The sequence below is a fragment of the Littorina saxatilis genome, unplaced genomic scaffold, assembly GCF_037325665.1.
Source record: "Littorina saxatilis isolate snail1 unplaced genomic scaffold, US_GU_Lsax_2.0 scaffold_132, whole genome shotgun sequence".
Classification (NCBI taxonomy): domain Eukaryota; kingdom Metazoa; phylum Mollusca; class Gastropoda; order Littorinimorpha; family Littorinidae; genus Littorina; species Littorina saxatilis.
In genome coordinates this window covers 71,099-87,671 of record NW_027128080.1, presented here as the reverse complement: position 1 = coordinate 87,671, position 16,573 = coordinate 71,099, and positions in this window count along the sequence as shown.

Here is a 16,573-nt window from a genome sequence, read left to right as displayed (position 1 = left end):
TTAATATTATTTTGTTTGGACCTAGCTATTGATGTGTACATTGTTGTTAAACAGTTGTTTGTTGTATGTTTACCAGGGTTTGCTAGTGTGTGATACCACTGTGAGTGAAATGGAAGACTGTGTTGTTGCTGTAAAGGCGTGGATGACGGCTAACAAACTACAGCTAAACGACTCGAAAACTGAATCCATGCTTGTCAGGTCCCAGTACAGATCTTTCCCTGAAAATTATTTGCCTTCTAGCATTCATGTCGGTGATAGCGACGTCAACTTTGTCTCTTCTGTGACTAATCTTGGCGTTACCTTCGACCACTTCCTCAACCTTTCCCAGCACGTCCAAAACATCCGCACAATTGCGTACAGTAACGTAAGGAAAATCAGTTCTATCCGCCACTATCTTACCCCCCAAGCCGCTCAAACTCTAGCCTGTTCTCTAGTTCTATCCAGAATAGACTATTGCAACAGCCTGTTCTATGGCTGTGATCAAAAACTTGTCGAGTCACTCCAAAAGGTACAAAACTCTGCCGCCAAATTGATATATCGTTTTAAGAAGTTTGATCATGTCACACCACTTCTTCGTTCCCTTCATTGGCTTCCCGTGTCCGCTCGTATCAGATACAAGCTTGCTTGTATCTGTTTCTCTGCCAAATTTGAAGATGGCCCTAAATACCTCAAGGAACTGCTCGTCACATATGACAATCCCTCTGACTACAACCTCCGCTCACGCGCTGACAGTCGCAAACTGGAAACTCTCGAGCGAAGCTTGCCTTCTTTTGGAAATCGCTCGTTTGCTTCTGCGGCTGCCATTGTCTGGAATTCTCTCCCTTCCTCCGTTCGCCATTCTGCTTCTAAGGACTCTTTCCGCAGTTCCCTTAAAACGCACCTTTTTCGCGAATCCTTGTAAATTGTCCTTGCCATCTTTATAGACTGTTAGAGGTGAAGTTAGATTTGTTGTTTGAATGTGTCTTTTTTGTATAGTTGCTTCAGCTTTGATTGAGCTATAGGGTTCTGTATGAAATTTGCATTTAGTCTTTCTTTTTCTTGCTGAGTGTATGTACAGTCCAGAGAGGAGACGGACATGGTGTGAGCTTGTCCAGGGGGGTATATGAACATCTCAGTGGCAGGGGGATGGAAGCACTTGTTAATGAGTGGGAATGTGTATGCGCGTGGTGTGCACGAGGATGTATGCACGTGAGTGATATTTGTAAATGTGTATTATTATAATATCATCTTTGTATTTATATTATTGAAATTGTTATATCTCGATGTACAGCGCTAAGAGCATAGTTAAATTTGTGAAGCGGCGCTATATAAGCTATCTTTATTATTATTATTATAGGGTTCGTGTCCGTCTGAAGATGTTAGTTTCTTTGTTAGTCCTGTGTTGACAACTCTTCGACAAGCGCTTAGAACTGTACCCACGGAATACGCGCTATATAAGCTTCATATTGATTGATTGATTGATTGATGTATGTAACTAAAGGCTGTTCCCATTGTAATATATGCTGCAGACAACGCAGATCTGCTGCATGCAGTTGCACACAGTGCAAACAGTACTGTGCTGTGCCCAGCAACATTATCTGCAAAATGATCAGCAAATTTATCTGCAAAATGATCAGCAAATTTATTTGCAAAATGATTAGCAAATGTATCTGCAAAATGATTAGCAAATGTATCTGTAATATGATCAGCACATTTTTCTGTAAAATGATCAGCAAACTTATATGTGGCACAACAAGGGAAGAGAGTTGTGACTCAATGAAATGAGATGATGTTTCTTACACTGGCATGAGACCAAGGGTAGGGCGGATGGTGGTGAGAGAGGTGAAGGGAGGGGGATGTTTACAGTGCCGTGTGCCAGGCTGTGAGCAGTGCCCGCCAATGTTTAGCTCAGGCACTGTCGCGGCAGACGCGCCTTACTTCTGTGGCGGAGGAGCCATAGTTGAAAAAGTTAGCATTAGGTAAAATAAATGATTGAAGGTTCGGGACTACCATAGCATGCAGAGTTATCTCGGTCATGCTATCGCTGGCCCCAGCCTCTAAAACAAAGTATAGTTGGTTTTGAAACCAAGGTAGAACGAGATCAATAAAAGATGCAAGGGAAGTAATATCACATTCCGTTTATGCTTGGGTCGGCCATTTTGGATGGTCTTAATGCTGTCTACCAGTAAAGATTCATAAACATTGAAAAAAGGTGTCAGTTAATAGGATAAACGATAAAAAATGTGGATGAAAACTCTTTGAAATACGCTTCAAAGTCATTGAAATATCAAATAACCAAAGGGAAGTAATCGCTCTTTATGCAAACGACATGTGTAATAGAGTAAGTTTAATAATAACCATAATATGGTAATAAGTAATATATTAACAGCTATTGTGTTTTCAGCGTAGCAATAGGGTCCGATATTTAGACGAGACAAGTAAACTGCCGACGAGTCGAAGACGAGTCGCATTATACTTGTTCGAGTCTAAATATCGGACCCTATTGCTACGCTGAAAATACAATAGCGATCATATAGCTGTTCTGACCTTGATTTGTTGTTCCAAACTTACAAAATGACAGTTTTTGCGTCGATGCGTTGATCTCAGGTTTTGATAGCAGACGACGTTTCTCATGCGCATTAGTTTTGCGCAGGCGCCACACTGACTTTGGAAAAAAAAAACTCGATTTGACAACACAGCTGTTAAACAGCTTTTTATTAATTCATTCAACAAAAAGAAGTTTGAGTTTTTTTTAAATTTTGAACAAGACTACTTATGAAGAGACCAAAACACAACATCAACGGAAAACTAGAAACAACTGAAGAACTAGGATGCAACAAGGGAAGGAGAAGAGAACAGCTAACGTCCTGTCTTGTTGAGGTTAAATCCGTACAACGCGAGCAGACGACAGCGAAGTTTTCAGTTTGGGTGAATGGTATTCATACTTGTCTCGTCTTGAAGCGAATTTTTCAACCTCAGTTATAAACGACTACATGAATGTTAGTGCCATGGGTTGTACATCAATACTTTAGAGGGGAAGTGGGGTATTTAGTGTGGAGTTACGAGATAAGAAAGTCGGCCATTTTTGCCAATATGCTTTTGGATATTGGCAAAAATGGCCGACTTCCGTAGCATTATGCTTTGATGATCGTAAGAGACCATCCAATCACAGCCCCCGAATTCTCCCACGTGTCCATCAGAATAGCTATATAGAATTATAATTATATAGTAAGTTTATGTTAATAACTCATTAAAAGATAGTTGTCAACTTAGTCAGGCAACGCGAAAGACATAGCGACTCGTCGTTGTGGCAATAGTCGATGAGTGAGCCAGTTTGAAGAGAAAGACATAGCGACTCGTCAGTACTCATTGAGAGAAGCATGTGTTTTAAATGTATTGACAAACTTTTTTTTTTCAACTTTTTTTTATTCAACAACACTCATCAAACAATCATGGCAAACTGGCAGTGCACATATATGAAACAAGTACATGTAATACAAATGATTGCATTTCATGGCGGACAAAACATTACAGTTTTTAGAAACATCAGTACTCAAAAAGTTAATTTTAATTGCAAGGTTGCAGTAACAATTGCCCATACAAAACATGTTATTATGATTCATTACACAATTCCTAAGTATGATGCCCATTTTTGAATATACTGATCCTGTCTCATTGTTATTTGATGTACATATTTATCCACCTGATGTGCATATGCTAATTCTTGTAAATAAACAGGAAGTCTTGGTCTTGTGTTTGCAATCCTGCATTTATACACATAGAATTTTGCGATTAATAAAATATGGTCAAAGCCTGCATCTGTTTTAATATTATCATCATAGCCAAAAAGTACAATTGTAGAGTTAAGTTTAAGCCTTGAACAAGTATGGCATTTGTCGCGCAAATAGTTCTCAAAGTCTACCCAAAAGGCCTGTGCGTGCTCGCAGTGCCATACATAATGATAAATTGTGTCTCTTTCGACTTTGCAAACATTGCAAAGATTGCTCGCGAGCACGCCCATGTCCCTGAGGATTGACTTTGTCACAAGCACTCTGTAGTTAATCTTCATTTGAAACCACTTCAGCTTAACCTCTTGTATTTTCCTTGTTACAGAAAAAACTTTGGGCCATACAATATCTCTGTCTGTTAAACGTTCCCAGCTTTTACATGCATTGGGCAAGACAGGATTCCCAATTAGTGTTTTATAAAACGTTTTTGCACCTTTCTGAGCCATAAGTATGGCTGTGTAAGCTTTGGATAGTGTAGCGCAAGCACAATCTTCCAGAATAATGTTTGTCTTGCGTAGAACAGATTTTACTGAACTAATACAGCCATACAAATCTAGCATGGAAACATGAGCATCCACTTTTTCATTTATCTCTTGAAGAGACAAAATTTCCCCATTCTCATGTACAATATCTTTTTCAAAATATATACCATTATATGACCAGTCCTTAAAGTGGAAAGGTGATTGACCAACCTTGAATTTGTTATTATAAAATAATGGTTCCATCAAAAACTCTGCTGGAGTATCAATATCAGTCTTGTCATAAAATTCTGTTGTTGCTTTGAACACATCTTTCCAGAATGGATTAACATGTTGATTATTTTTTAACAACAATGTTGGACCATATTTTTCCAGTAAACATATTTCAGGGCAAGTAACTTGCAAAATTTGCTTCCATTTTGGGTTTTGACAGTCTGATAGTACTTTTTTCATCCAGATGAGTTTCTATGATTTGATGTATGTTTCTATATGAGGAACATTAATACCTCCATTTTGAATTGTTTGAACTGCCACCGTTCTTTTGACCTTGTCGTTTTTATTATCCCAAACAAACTGGAAGCATTTTTTTTGCAATTGTTGTATAGAGCATGTATTGTTAGGTGGATTTGGTAGTAAAATCCATAAATATACAAGTTTTGATAGTATTAACGATTTGAGCACTGCAATCCGTCCTAGCGGGGTACTTGATCGTTTGGACCAGATACTAAACAGTTTTTTCACTTCGTTAAATTTCTCAGTAAAGTTTAACTCCGCCATCCCTCCCAAGTCATTCGTAAACCAGAGTCCGAGGATTTTAAATTGTGCTGGATTCCACGTCATCTTGTGATTTTGCAAATATTGTTTATCACTGCTCCTTGTTCGGCCTAACCAGACATTACAGGTTTTTTCATAGTTAAGTTTCAATCCAGATAACTTGTCAAAGAAGTTAAGTTCATAAAATAGAGTTTCATATGACCTTTCATCACAGTTGAGAAAAAGTGAGGTGTCATCGGCGAACTGACTAACTTTCTGTTCAGTTTCTGCAATCTGAATGCCTTCAATAGCTTTATTTTCTCTAATTCGACATGCAAGAAGTTCTGCACATAAAATAAACAGATAAGGTGAAATTGGATCCCCTTGTCGACATCCGCGTTCTATTGTAAAAAAGCCAGATGCCTTACCATTGACCACTACCGAAGACCTTATATTAGTATAAAATGCTTGTATCCATCGTTGTATATTTTCCCCAAAGTTAAAGCATTTCAATACGTTGTGCATATAATCCCAGTTAACTGAGTCGAAGGCCTTCTCAAAATCAATTGAGACTAACAATCCTGGTAGATTGTTTTCTTTCAAGTAGTCAATGATATCGTATAAAAGTCTTATATTGTCACCTATATATCTCCCAGCCATAAAACCCGTTTGATCTTCATTAATTAGATTTGGTAGTACTTTTTTAATACGGTTCGCTATGCAAGATGATCCAATCTTGTAAGAAACGTTAAGTAAGGAAATAGGACGCCAATTTTTCAAATACTCTCTAGGTTTGTCACCTTTTGGAAGACATACAATTACACCCTCTCGTTGAGAAATAGACATCTCTGTTTTGGAAAAGCCTTCGTTTAAAGATCTGACAACAAAGCTACCAATTTGTCTCCAAAAAAACTTATAGAATTCAACCGTCATCCCGTCCGTACCCGGGCTTTTACCATTATTCATGCTTTTAAGAGAATGAGCTGCTTCTGCAAGGGTTATTTCTCCTTCTAAGACTACTGCTTCTTCTTCAGAAAGCTTAGGTAAAAACGGTGTATACGTGTCTAGGTCGACTGTTTCTATCTCCCTTTCTGAATACACATGTTGGTAAAATTCTCTTGTTTCGTCCTGCATGTCATCAGTGTTTGACAACGTCGGACCATTTTTTGATATTATTTTGAACATTTGCTTACTAATATAATGTCTTTTTTCTAGGTTGCAAAAGTATTTCGTTACTTTTTCTCCTTCAGCCGCCCATCTTGCTTTGCTACGTAGTAATATTCCTTGTATTTTAGTTTTCCGTAAGTTTGTTAATGCATCCTTTTTTTCTTGCATTTTCAATAAGTCGTCTTCAGATTTATTAACAATTTTTTCAAGAAACTGAATTTCATCTTCAAGTGTTTTTTCTAAAAGTGCATCAGCCTTTTTTTTCTTGGCACTAAAATCTATTGTGGCTTTTCTAATTTCCATTAAAAGAGTATCTAAAAATAGCTGATCAGATATCGTTAAATGCAGATCATCAGTATCTATACTTTCAATGTTGTTCCTATCATAGACCAAGACAGAATATTGATCTTTGACTGCTTTGATGGTCTTATGAACTTCTTCCACATATTTTTTATCTTTTAAGAGAGATGAATTAAATTTCCAATAATTGTTATGGCTCGTTTCCTTTTCAAACTCTAATTATAAAACTATTATTGAGTGATCACTTCTGTATCCTGGCAGGATGTCAGCATCTTTTATTGCAGAAAGCATGTTCTCAGATACCAAGAAAAAATCTAATCTACTCTGCTGAATTGGGTTACTACGTCTCCATGTAAATCTCAGCGTTTCCGGGTTAATTTCTCGCCAGACATCAACTAGTTCCAGTTCACCAGCCATTTCAATGACCGTTTCTTGCGCTTTTACATTATTATTTCTCTTGTAATTTTGGTAATCCAGCGCTGGATTCAAAACTAAATTCCAGTCTCCCCCTATAATTATGTTTGATATATGCAAGTCCTCAATTGTTTTTTGTAAATAAACATAAAAATCCGGATCATCGTTATTAGGTCCATAAATATTAGCTAACAAAATGTCTTTGTCCATAGTTTGAATGAAGACCAATAAAAAGTTTCCTTGGGTGTCTTTAATGGCTTTCTTGACTTTAAAGTCAAAATTATTGTTAAATAAGATACAGACTCCACGAGACTGCGAGCTATGTGATGCTCCACGAGACTGCGAGCTATGTGATGCTCCACGAAACTGCGAGCTATGTGATGCTCCACGAGACTGCGAGCTATGTGATGCTCCACGAGACTGCGAGCTATGTGATACTCCACGAGACTGCGAGCTATGTGATGCTCCACGAGACTGCGAGCTATGTGATGCTCCACGAGACTGCGAGCTATGTGATGCTCCACGAGACTGCGAGCTATGTGATGCTCCACGAGACTGCGAGCTATGTGATGCTCCACGAGACTGCGAGCTATGTGATGCTCCACGAGACTGCGAGCTATGTGATGCTCCACGAGACTGCGAGCTATGTGATGCTCCACGAGACTGCGAGCTATGTGATGCTCCACGAGACTGCGAGCTATGTGATGCTCCACGAGACTGCGAGCTATGTGATACTCCACGAGACTGCGAGCTATGTGATACTCCACGAGACTGCGAGCTATGTGATGCTCCACGAGACTGCGAGCTATGTGATGCTCCACGAGACTGCGAGCTATGTGATGCTCCACGAGACTGCGAGCTATGTGATACTCCACGAGACTGCGAGCTATGTGATGCTCCACGAGACTGCGAGCTATGTGATGCTCCACGAGACTGCGAGCTATGTGATGCTCCACGAGACTGCGAGCTATGTGATGCTCCACGAGACTGCGAGCTATGTGATGCTCCACGAGACTGCGAGCTATGTGATGCTCCACGAGACTGCGAGCTATGTGATGCTCCACGAGACTGCGAGCTATGTGATGCTCCACGAGACTGCGAGCTATGTGATGCTCCACGAGACTGCGAGCTATGTGATGCTCCACGAGACTGCGAGCTATGTGATGCTCCACGAGACTGCGAGCTATGTGATGCTCCACGAGACTGCGAGCTATGTGATGCTCCACGAGACTGCGAGCTATGTGATGCTCCACGAGACTGCGAGCTATGTGATGCTCCACGAGACTGCGAGCTATGTGATGCTCCACGAGACTGCGAGCTATGTGATGCTCCACGAGACTGCGAGCTATGTGATGCTCCACGAGACTGCGAGCTATGTGATGCTCCACGAGACTGCGAGCTATGTGATGCTCCACGAGACTGCGAGCTATGTGATGCTCCACGAGACTGCGAGCTATGTGATGCTCCACGAGACTGCGAGCTATGTGATGCTCCACGAGACTGCGAGCTATGTGATGCTCCACGAGACTGCGAGCTATGTGATGCTCCACGAGACTGCGAGCTATGTGATGCTCCACGAGACTGCGAGCTATGTGATGCTCCACGAGACTGCGAGCTATGTGATGCTCCACGAGACTGCGAGCTATGTGATGCTCCACGAGACTGCGAGCTATGTGATGCTCCACGAGACTGCGAGCTATGTGATGCTCCACGAGACTGCGAGCTATGTGATGCTCCACGAGACTGCGAGCTATGTGATGCTCCACGAGACTGCGAGCTATGTGATGCTCCACGAGACTGCGAGCTATGTGATGCTCCACGAGACTGCGAGCTATGTGATGCTCCACGAGACTGCGAGCTATGTGATGCTCCACGAGACTGCGAGCTATGTGATGCTCCACGAGACTGCGAGCTATGTGATGCTCCACGAGACTGCGAGCTATGTGATGCTCCACGAGACTGCGAGCTATGTGATGCTCCACGAGACTGCGAGCTATGTGATGCTCCACGAGACTGCGAGCTATGTGATGCTCCACGAGACTGCGAGCTATGTGATGCTCCACGAGACTGCGAGCTATGTGATGCTCCACGAGACTGCGAGCTATGTGATGCTCCACGAGACTGCGAGCTATGTGATGCTCCACGAGACTGCGAGCTATGTGATGCTCCACGAGACTGCGAGCTATGTGATGCTCCACGAGACTGCGAGCTATGTGATGCTCCACGAGACTGCGAGCTATGTGATGCTCCACGAGACTGCGAGCTATGTGATGCTCCACGAGACTGCGAGCTATGTGATGCTCCACGAGACTGCGAGCTATGTGATGCTCCACGAGACTGCGAGCTATGTGATGCTCCACGAGACTGCGAGCTATGTGATGCTCCACGAGACTGCGAGCTATGTGATGCTCCACGAGACTGCGAGCTATGTGATGCTCCACGAGACTGCGAGCTATGTGATGCTCCACGAGACTGCGAGCTATGTGATGCTCCACGAGACTGCGAGCTATGTGATGCTCCACGAGACTGCGAGCTATGTGATGCTCCACGAGACTGCGAGCTATGTGATGCTCCACGAGACTGCGAGCTATGTGATGCTCCACGAGACTGCGAGCTATGTGATGCTCCACGAGACTGCGAGCTATGTGATGCTCCACGAGACTGCGAGCTATGTGATGCTCCACGAGACTGCGAGCTATGTGATGCTCCACGAGACTGCGAGCTATGTGATGCTCCACGAGACTGCGAGCTATGTGATGCTCCACGAGACTGCGAGCTATGTGATGCTCCACGAGACTGCGAGCTATGTGATGCTCCACGAGACTGCGAGCTATGTGATGCTCCACGAGACTGCGAGCTATGTGATGCTCCACGAGACTGCGAGCTATGTGATGCTCCACGAGACTGCGAGCTATGTGATGCTCCACGAGACTGCGAGCTATGTGATGCTCCACGAGACTGCGAGCTATGTGATGCTCCACGAGACTGCGAGCTATGTGATGCTCCACGAGACTGCGAGCTATGTGATGCTCCACGAGACTGCGAGCTATGTGATGCTCCACGAGACTGCGAGCTATGTGATGCTCCACGAGACTGCGAGCTATGTGATGCTCCACGAGACTGCGAGCTATGTGATGCTCCACGAGACTGCGAGCTATGTGATGCTCCACGAGACTGCGAGCTATGTGATGCTCCACGAGACTGCGAGCTATGTGATGCTCCACGAGACTGCGAGCTATGTGATGCTCCACGAGACTGCGAGCTATGTGATGCTCCACGAGACTGCGAGCTATGTGATGCTCCACGAGACTGCGAGCTATGTGATGCTCCACGAGACTGCGAGCTATGTGATGCTCCACGAGACTGCGAGCTATGTGATGCTCCACGAGACTGCGAGCTATGTGATGCTCCACGAGACTGCGAGCTATGTGATGCTCCACGAGACTGCGAGCTATGTGATGCTCCACGAGACTGCGAGCTATGTGATGCTCCACGAGACTGCGAGCTATGTGATGCTCCACGAGACTGCGAGCTATGTGATGCTCCACGAGACTGCGAGCTATGTGATGCTCCACGAGACTGCGAGCTATGTGATGCTCCACGAGACTGCGAGCTATGTGATGCTCCACGAGACTGCGAGCTATGTGATGCTCCACGAGACTGCGAGCTATGTGATGCTCCACGAGACTGCGAGCTATGTGATGCTCCACGAGACTGCGAGCTATGTGATGCTCCACGAGACTGCGAGCTATGTGATGCTCCACGAGACTGCGAGCTATGTGATGCTCCACGAGACTGCGAGCTATGTGATGCTCCACGAGACTGCGAGCTATGTGATGCTCCACGAGACTGCGAGCTATGTGATGCTCCACGAGACTGCGAGCTATGTGATGCTCCACGAGACTGCGAGCTATGTGATACTCCACGAGACTGCGAGCTATGTGATGCTCCACGAGACTGCGAGCTATGTGATGCTCCACGAGACTGCGAGCTATGTGATGCTCCACGAGACTGCGAGCTATGTGATACTCCACGAGACTGCGAGCTATGTGATGCTCCACGAGACTGCGAGCTATGTGATGCTCCACGAGACTGCGAGCTATGTGATGCTCCACGAGACTGCGAGCTATGTGATGCTCCACGAGACTGCGAGCTATGTGATGCTCCACGAGACTGCGAGCTATGTGATGCTCCACGAGACTGCGAGCTATGTGATACTCCACGAGACTGCGAGCTATGTGATCCTCCACGAGACTGCGAGCTATGTGATGCTCCACGAGACTGCGAGCTATGTGATGCTCCACGAGACTGCGAGCTATGTGATGCTCCACGAGACTGCGAGCTATGTGATACTCCACGAGACTGCGAGCTATGTGATGCTCCACGAGACTGCGAGCTATGTGATGCTCCACGAGACTGCGAGCTATGTGATGCTCCACGAGACTGCGAGCTATGTGATGCTCCACGAGACTGCGAGCTATGTGATACTCCACGAGACTGCGAGCTATGTGATGCTCCACGAGACTGCGAGCTATGTGATGCTCCACGAGACTGCGAGCTATGTGATGCTCCACGAGACTGCGAGCTATGTGATGCTCCACGAGACTGCGAGCTATGTGATGCTCCACGAGACTGCGAGCTATGTGATGCTCCACGAGACTGCGAGCTATGTGATGCTCCACGAGACTGCGAGCTATGTGATGCTCCACGAGACTGCGAGCTATGTGATGCTCCACGAGACTGCGAGCTATGTGATGCTCCACGAGACTGCGAGCTATGTGATGCTCCACGAGACTGCGAGCTATGTGATGCAATACAGACTCCACGAGACTGCGAGCTATGTGATGCAAAGTAGCACTCATAACCCCACTCTGATTGAATTTGCTTTTCAAGTTTAGTGTGGAAGTGGGTATCTTGTAAAAAGTATATAGAAAACTGTTTCTGTCTAAGATACTGAAATACATCTCGCCTCTTCTGAAAGTTTCCCAGACCCTGGACATTTGCTGAGGCTATCTCAATATCAGACATGGCATTGAAGAATTACATTTGATAATGTGCAAAGCCGGTTGAAAGCATACATGGCAAGCATTGTTGATTTTCAAACAACGAACAAAAAACAACAAGAAATCAAAAGGATGTCTTACTGACATCAAAAAGCTGACAGACATTTTGGTAGAACAAAGAATGACACAAATATCTACTTCCGGGAGAGCACCTCTATTTAGTAAACAAGACCAGTTAAACAAACAATTTCTCTTTCCAAACACTTTAAAGTAAGCAACTGAGTCTATTACCAAACCTGTTCAGTGCTGTGGATCAGCCCGCTTATGCACCAAACAAACATTTATACCTTATCTACATCAAAATTCCAGAATCTTTTTATTTTACGGAAAACAATTTACTTATTCACTAAAATAATTAGCACAAAACATATAAAAAGGTAAAAGCAAACAGACATACATGTACAAATCCATATCAAACTCCAATGTTCACAAAAAATCTTCTAATAAACTTCACTTTAAACACATTTCAGTCTCACTTGGTAACACATAAAACCTTGTCAGTACTTATTTATAACAAACCATGATGTTTGCTATAAGAAAACATAAATTGAGGGCCAAAAGATATTTTCTACAGCATAAATCTCAAACCAAAAAACAGAACAATATTTTGTGAGTTTTAACACTGACAGTAGAATAATACCAGGTAATACAACATGACACAGGCACTTCAAACACAAATCACTTACCACTTCACATTTTTATTTTTCTTCGGTGGATATTCACAACAAACAGACAAACAAAATTCAATTGTTCAAAATATGTTTATATTTTAAAACAAACAAAAAGGCAAGCAAAACAAAAACGCATTGATCATAGCTTTAGATATATGTGTGTGTGTGTTTGCATGTCTGTACGTGTTTAATGTATAAGTACATGGGTGTGAGTATGAGAGGGTGTGTGAGCGCACACATGTCTTTCTTCCACATCATGTTTATATAGTTTATTAATTTTATCTGGACATTTTACATTGTCAAAACTAGGAAATAGTGGTAAAATTTGCAGTCAACTACAAAGCACTCATTCATAAACATAAGGCATGGTTCTTTGTACTTGTAATTATGTAACTGTTTGCAGTTTGCAAGCACGCTGCGCTTGTTTCTTTTATAAGTAGCAACGCCACAGTTTAATCGATTTAAGCCACAGTTCGTCGCATGCCCAAGGCTACAGTTCTTTATAACTATTTGCAACAGTCCGTAGATGTGAAGGCTCATTAATTTCACTTGCCAGGAACAGAGTCCCACTTCGAATAAAGCCACAGTTCTTAATAAGCACAGGGCCACAGTTCTTCATATGCAACAGTCCGTAGATGTGAAGACAGACTTATTTTCATTTGCCGGTAACAGTTCGTTATTTGCACAAGTCCACAGTTCTTCGTATGCAACAGTCTGTAAATGTGAAGGCACTATAATTTCACTTGCCGGTATCAGAGTTCCATTTCAATCAAAACCACAGGTCTTCATATGCACAAGGCCACAATTCTTCATATGCAACAGTCCATAGTATGTGAAGGCACTCTGATTTCACTTGCAGTAAGTCCTTATATGCACAAGACCACAGTTCTTATATATATATGCAAATGTCTGTAGTTTTGAAGGCACTCTGCACATGCCAGTACAAGGCCACAGTTCATCATGTGTAACACTAACAGTCCTAAGGCACACCTAAGGCCACAGCTGTAACAGTCCATAATTTAGGTACACATGCACAGATTTCACTTGCAGGTAGCAAACAAACAACCAAAAACACACAGTTCAAGCAAAGCCATCATATTGAATATGCACAAGGCCACAAATATTACTGACTAAGGTCAGTTCAGATCGAAGTAGGCATACTAGTTTAACTTGCATGAAAGTTCATGGTTCCATAGCCCATTGTTTGACACCAATTTCATTTATACATCCATGTTCCACAGCGGAATGAGTATAATTACCCTTTTGCATCACTTCAATATACGCCCACATGTGTGTGTGTGTGTGTGTGTGTGTGTGTGTGTGTGTGTGTGTGTGTGTGTGTGTGTGTGTGTGTGTTTAAAAAAAGCAGAGCAACAAACTTGCAAAGTCAAATACTACTGTGATACACAAGACAGCATCTGCGGGCAGTCAAAATCTCACATTACAATCAAACAACACACCGATTCCTTACCCAGTACCCAAGTCTGTGTGATGTGTGTTCTCATTATATTTTATGTCTGTTTGCATTTTTTTTTTTTTTGGTAACACAACTGTTTGAAACGTGCAATCTCGCTATTCTTTTTAAAACTGTGAAAAAAGCCTGTGAAAAACAAACAGAAAATAAACATCTGAAAAGCAGTTTGATCTTGCGAGCGAAGGTATTTTTGAAATTCCATACAGAATACTGGAGCAATCGATGGAAGGGGGAGAACTCAGGTTTGCACACATATGCAAGCTTACGCTCGGGATTCTTTCCCTTGACAGAAAAACTGGAATGCTTTAGATTTACTGAGTTACGAACAATAAAAAGCTAAAAAGCAGGGTTGCATGTTCAAAAAGATAAGAGTATGGGTCCAGTTTACAAAGTTTTCCAGGCATTCCCTTGCTTTTCTTGGAGATAAACCCCCCTCCCCTTCTCTATGACTCTCAGCACCTTCCCGTCCCCTCTCATTTGCTTTGCCTCTGCTCTAAGCTCTGCTCGAATCTTGCGCAACCTTGGAGGTAGATCTGTTTTGAGGGAGAGTTTTTTTCCTTTCAATTTGCTTCCACATTTCAAAACAGCATCCCGATCGCTCAAGCGCACAAATCGCATGATCACAGTTTCCCCTCGCACGGGGTGGCACGCCGCCATGTCTAAATCTCTGTCGAACCCTAGCTCAGTGCGCAAAAACGCGCTCACTTTCTCCACGCAGTTTGCCGAGTTTACGTTAGAAAGTCCCCACAAGAGGTTGTATTTTCTTGAATTAAATTCTAACTCCTCGACTTTGTCCTCTAGACCTTTGATCTTGCCTTCGGCCTGCGCGATCTTTTCGCCTACTTGGGTGTTGAGGGTACCGATCTCAGCGCGAAGCTCGCGAAACTCGGTAATCAGTGCTTTTGCCTATTCCGGGGGGTCTTTTGGGTCAATTTCCTGGTCACCCACCTCCTTATCCACAAACTTATCCAAGTTACCTTGCCCCTTTGAGGCTTTAGGCATGGTTTTGAGTTTTGGTTTTGACTGGGGTGCTCCCACAACGTGCCCGATCAAACGGCCGCCATACCGGAAGTCCGTATTGACAAACTTAATTGACGATGCGACAGATGCGTGTGATTCTGTGAAGCATGTTTGAATCATTGATGTTCAAATGCTGTGTGGAGTACGCTCACATTTCTGAAACTACACCAAGTTTGTTTGAGAACACTCCTAGTGCTGAACAGGGGTTCCCAGGTCTGTGCTGGTCAGTCGGGCGGTGTCACATGGCGGTCTGTGCTGGTCAGTCGGGCGGTGTCACATGGCGGTCTGTGCTGGTCAGTCGGGCGGTGTCACATGGGGGTCTGTGCTGGTCAGTCGGGCGGTGTCACATGGCGGTCTGTGCTGGTCAGTCGGGCGGTGTCACATGGCGGTCTGTGCTGGTCAGTCGGGCGGTGTCACATGGCGGTCTGTGCTGGTCAGTCGGGCGGTGTCACTTGGCGGTCTGTGCTGGTCAGTCGGGCGGTGTCACTTGGCGGTCTGTGCTGGTCAGTCGGGCGGTGTCACATGGGGGTCTGTGCTGGTCAGTCGGGCGGTGTTACTTGGCGGTCTGTGCTGGTCAGTCGGGCGGTGTCACATGGGGGTCTGTGCTGGTCAGTCGGGCGGTGTCACATGGGGGTCTGTGCTGGTCAGTCGGGCGGTGTCACATGGGGGTCTGTGCTGGTCAGTCGGGCGGTGTCACATGGCGGTCTGTGCTGGTCAGTCGGGCGGTGTCACATGGGGGTCTGTGCTGGTCAGTCGGGCGGTGTCACATGGGGGTCTGTGCTGGTCAGTCGGGCGGTGTCACATGGGGGTCTGTGCTGGTCAGTCGGGCGGTGTCACATGGCGGTCTGTGCTGGTCAGTCGGGCGGTGTCACATGGGGGTCTGTGCTGGTCAGTCGGGCGGTGTCACATGGGGGTCTGTGCTGGTCAGTCGGGCGGTGTCACTTGGCGGTCTGTGCTGGTCAGTCGGGCGGTGTGACATGGGGCTCTGTACGTCTGGCCAACGTTTACTTTTGGGTGGTGTCATCTAATTAAAGTGCCTCAAATGGCAGGTACTACTACTAATAATAATACGAGAATTTATAACGCGCACATATCTCACCACAAGGCGACTCAATGCGCACTCATACACATTCTTTCGCATTAATAACTCAAGCATATACTCATATACACTTACGCATAAATTACATGAATATGACAAGGCAAAAACACAGAGACACGGCACTCAAAAGTAAGCATGAAAAAGAAAAGAAAATTCCAAATAATAATTATGTACATGGCTATTTTCAACTGCTCTGATTCAGGTTTGCGGGTCACGTGGGGGGGGGGGGGGGGGGAGGTGGGTATCACTGTAGATAGAATGATGTGTAAAGTATGTGTGTGTCTTCGTGAGTTTTAAAACCCTGTGCAGAGAACAATTGTGTGCAAAAGAGATATTGTGTGCTTGTGTGTGTGTGTGTGTGTGTGT